Here is a 5,000-nt window from a genome sequence, read left to right as displayed (position 1 = left end):
CCATCAGAGAAAAGGCATCTTGTTCCGATTACCGATGCAGTGCTCTTTTCGTGGAACTTAAGAATTTGGGGACTTTTCCGGGGCATGTCCAAGAAATCGTAAAAAAAATTCTATGGCATTAACCGGAGTCTTTTGTGGTGATTTTTTCCATGGTGGTTATCACATAAGTATTAGTTTGCAGATCAAAGAGGTCAAATTTCTGTATTGTAGTATGGTGGGAAAGGACTTCCACATTCAAACAGAACACAGTCAAGTATTTGAGGGGACACGGCTGACTTCCATCAACACATCGTCAACACACCGTCCTTGTAATGTTTCTTCTTCCATCAGAGTAAAGGCATCTTGTTCCGATTACCGATGCAGTGCTTTTTTCGTGGAACTTAAGAATTTGGGGACCTTTCCGGGGCATGTCCAAGAAATCGTAAAAAAAATTCTATGGCATTAACTGGAGTCTTTTATGGTGATTTTTTCCATGGTGGTTATCACATAAGTATTACTTTGCAGATCAAAGAGGTCAAATTTCTGTATTGTAGTATGGTGGGAAAGGACTTCCACATTCAAACAGAACACAGTCAAGTATTTGAGGGGACACGGCTGACTTCCATCAACACATCTACCTTGTAATGTTTCCTCTTCCATCAGAGTAAAGGCATCTTGTACCGATGCAAATGATAAAGCAAACAATGTCCAAAACATAACTAGTGCAGTGTCATTTTGCATATTAACGACTGCTCTACAGCCAAAAAAGACCCAGGGTACGGCACTGGCCTCCTAAGCCAGGGATTGTGGGTTCGAGTCCCATCTGGGGTGTGTAGCAGAGTGGCGCAGCGGAAGCGTGCTGGGCCCATAACCCAGAGGTCGATGGACCGAAACCATCCTCTGCTATGTATGACTTTTCAAAACAAACTCAATCTCACTCATTAAAGAACATTTAAAAAGATAATGTAACATTCACAGCATGTTCAAAATACTCACTTCACCAACTCTCAAAGCCTTAATGCATACTCTCAATTCAAACTATTTAGGTGTGCTCATGACTGTCTTTCGAACTCCACTTTTCAGATATAATAAGTTGGAAAAAAAATTGTCGTGTACAAACGTTGAAGTCTTTCATATTTTTGTGAAATTGAAATTGTGAACAGAAAACAGTCAAGTACTTGAGGGGACACGGCTGACTTCCATCAACACATCTACCTTGTAATGTTTCCTCTTCCATCAGAGTAAAGGCATCTTGTACCGATGCAAATAATAAAGCAAACAATGTCCAAAACATAACTAGTGCAGTGTCATTTTGCATATTAACGACTGCTCTACAGCCAAAAAAGACCCAGGGTACGGCACTGGCCTCCTAAACCAGGGATTGTGGGTTCGAGTCCAATCTGGGGTGTGTAGCAGAGTGGCGCAGCGGAAGCGTGCTGGGCCCATAACCCAGAGGTCGATGGACCGAAACCATCCTCTGCTATGTATGACTTTTCAAAACAAACTCAATCTCACTCATTAAAGAACATTTAAAAAGATAATGTAACATTCACAGCATGTTCAAAATACTCACTTCACCAACTCTCAAAGCCTTAATGCATACTCTCAATTCAAACTATTTAGGTGTGCTCATGACTGTCTTTCGAACTCCACTTTTCAGATATAATAAGTTGGAAAAAAAATTGTCGTGTACAAACGTTGAAGTCTTTCATACTTTTGTGAAATTGTGAACAGAAAACAGTCAAGTACTTGAGGGGACACGGCTGACTTCCAGCAACACACCGTCCTTGTAATGTTTCTTCTTCCATCAGAGAAAAGGCATCTTGTTCCGATTACCGATGCAGTGCTTTTTTCGTGGAACTTAAGAATTTGGGGACTTTTCCGGGGCATGTCCAAGAAATCGTAAAAAAAATTCTATGGCATTAACCGGAGTCTTTTGTGGTGATTTTTTCCATGGTGGTTATCACATAAGTATTAGTTTGCAGATCAAAGAGGTCAAATTTCTGTATTGTAGTATGGTGGGAAAGGACTTCCACATTCAAACAGAACACAGTCAAGTATTTGAGGGGACACGGCTGACTTCCATCAACACATCGTCAACACACCGTCCTTGTAATGTTTCTTCTTCCATCAGAGTAAAGGCATCTTGTTCCGATTACCGATGCAGTGCTTTTTTCGTGGAACTTAAGAATTTGGGGACCTTTCCGGGGCATGTCCAAGAAATCGTAAAAAAAATTCTATGGCATTAACCGGAGTCTTTTATGGTGATTTTTTCCATGGTGGTTATCACATAAGTATTACTTTGCAGATCAAAGAGGTCAAATTTCTGTATTGTAGTATGGTGGGAAAGGACTTCCACATTCAAACAGAACACAGTCAAGTATTTGAGGGGACACGGCTGACTTCCATCAACACATCTACCTTGTAATGTTTCCTCTTCCATCAGAGTAAAGGCATCTTGTACCGATGCAAATGATAAAGCAAACAATGTCCAAAACATAACTAGTGCAGTGTCATTTTGCATATTAACGACTGCTCTACAGCCAAAAAAGACCCAGGGTACGGCACTGGCCCCCTAAGCCAGGGATTGTGGGTTTGAGTCCCATCTGGGGTGTGTAGCAGAGTGGCGCAGCGGAAGCGTGCTGGGCCCATAACCCAGAGGTCGATGGACCGAAACCATCCTCTGCTATGTATGACTTTTCAAAACAAACTCAATCTCACTCATTAAAGAACATTTAAAAAGATAATGTAACATTCACAGCATGTTCAAAATACTCACTTCACCAACTGTCAAAGCCTTAATGCATACTCTCAATTCAAACTATTTAGGTGTGCTCATGACTGTCTTTCGAACTCCACTTTTCAGATATAATAAGTTGGAAAAAAAATTGTCGTGTACAAACGTTGAAGTCTTTCATACTTTTGTGAAATTGAAATTGTGAACAGAAAACAGTCAAGTACTTGAGGGGACACGGCTGACTTCCATCAACACATCTACCTTGTAATGTTTCCTCTTCCATCAGAGTAAAGGCATCTTGTACCGATGCAAATAATAAAGCAAACAATGTCCAAAACATAACTAGTGCAGTGTCATTTTGCATATTAACGACTGCTCTACAGCCAAAAAAGACCCAGGGTACGGCACTGGCCCCCTAAGCCAGGGATTGTGGGTTTGAGTCCCATCTGGGGTGTGTAGCAGAGTGGCGCAGCGGAAGCGTGCTGGGCCCATAACCCAGAGGTCGATGGACCGAAACCATCCTCTGCTATGTATGACTTTTCAAAACAAACTCAATCTCACTCATTAAAGAACATTTAAAAAGATAATGTAACATTCACAGCATGTTCAAAATACTCACTTCACCAACTCTCAAAGCCTTAATGCATACTCTCAATTCAAACTATTTAGGTGTGCTCATGACTGTCTTTCGAACTCCCCTTTTCAGATATAATAAGTTGGAAAAAAAATTGTCGTGTACAAACGTTGAAGTCTTTCATACTTTTGTGAAATTGAAATTGTGAACAGAAAACAGTCAAGTACTTGAGGGGACACGGCTGACTTCCATCAACACATCTACCTTGTAATGTTTCCTCTTCCATCAGAGTAAAGGCATCTTGTACCGATGCAAATAATAAAGCAAACAATGTCCAAAACATAACTAGTGCAGTGTCATTTTGCATATTAACGACTGCTCTACAGCCAAAAAAGACCCAGGGTACGGCACTGGCCTCCTAAACCAGGGATTGTGGGTTCGAGTCCCATCTGGGGTGTGTAGCAGAGTGGCGCAGCGGAAGCGTGCTGGGCCCATAACCCAGAGGTCGATGGACCGAAACCATCCTCTGCTATGTATGACTTTTCAAAACAAACTCAATCTCACTCATTAAAGAACATTTAAAAAGATAATGTAACATTCACAGCATGTTCAAAATACTCACTTCACCAACTCTCAAAGCCTTAATGCATACTCTCAATTCAAACTATTTAGGTGTGCTCATGACTGTCTTTCGAACTCCCCTTTTCAGATATAATAAGTTGGAAAAAAAATTGTCGTGTACAAACGTTGAAGTCTTTCATACTTTTGTGAAATTGTGAACAGAAAACAGTCAAGTACTTGAGGGGACACGGCTGACTTCCAGCAACACACCGTCCTTGTAATGTTTCTTCTTCCATCAGAGAAAAGGCATCTTGTTCCGATTACCGATGCAGTGCTTTTTTCGTGGAACTTAAGAATTTGGGGACTTTTCCGGGGCATGTCCAAGAAATCGTAAAAAAAATTCTATGGCATTAACCGGAGTCTTTTGTGGTGATTTTTTCCATGGTGGTTATCACATATGTATTAGTTTGCAGATCAAAGAGGTCAAATTTCTGTATTGTAGTATGGTGGGAAAGGACTTCCACATTCAAACAGAACACAGTCAAGTATTTGAGGGGACACGGCTGACTTCCATCAACACATCGTCAACACACCGTCCTTGTAATGTTTCTTCTTCCATCAGAGTAAAGGCATCTTGTTCCGATTACCGATGCAGTGCTTTTTTCGTGGAACTTAAGAATTTGGGGACTTTTCCGGGGCATGTCCAAGAAATCGTAAAAAAAATTCTATGGCATTAACCGGAGTCTTTTGTGGTGATTTTTTCCATGGTGGTTATCACATAAGTATTACTTTGCAGATCAAAGAGGTCAAATTTCTGTATTGTAGTATGGTGGGAAAGGACTTCCACATTCAAACAGAACACAGTCAAGTATTTGAGGGGACACGGCTGACTTCCATCAACACATCTACCTTGTAATGTTTCCTCTTCCATCAGAGTAAAGGCATCTTGTACCGATGCAAATGATAAAGCAAACAATGTCCAAAACATAACTAGTGGAGTGTCATTTTGCATACTAACGACTGCTCCACAGCCAGACTGAGCCCCAGTGGCCTAATGGATAAGGCACTGGCCTCCTAAGCCAGGGATTGTGGGTTCGAGTCCCATCTGGGGTGTGTAGCAGAGTGGCGCAGCGGAAGCGTGCTGGGCCC

The 5,000-nt window shown here is 41.4% G+C and overlaps 1 non-coding gene across 1 annotated transcript; it reads left to right on the top strand.

Annotated features, from left to right (window-relative positions):
* The first annotated feature begins 4,891 nt into the window (after nucleotides 1–4,891).
* On the top strand, nucleotides 4,892–4,964 carry trnar-ccu (transfer RNA arginine (anticodon CCU)). The gene has a single exon. It is a non-coding gene; the product is annotated as a tRNA-Arg (tRNA).
* Nucleotides 4,965–5,000: the final 36 nt, after the last annotated feature.

This window comes from Leuresthes tenuis, unplaced genomic scaffold, assembly GCF_036924035.1.
Source record: "Leuresthes tenuis unplaced genomic scaffold, fLeuTen1.0.hap1 SCAF_23, whole genome shotgun sequence".
Classification (NCBI taxonomy): domain Eukaryota; kingdom Metazoa; phylum Chordata; class Actinopteri; order Atheriniformes; family Atherinopsidae; genus Leuresthes; species Leuresthes tenuis.
This window is presented reverse-complemented; position numbering and strand designations above follow the sequence as displayed.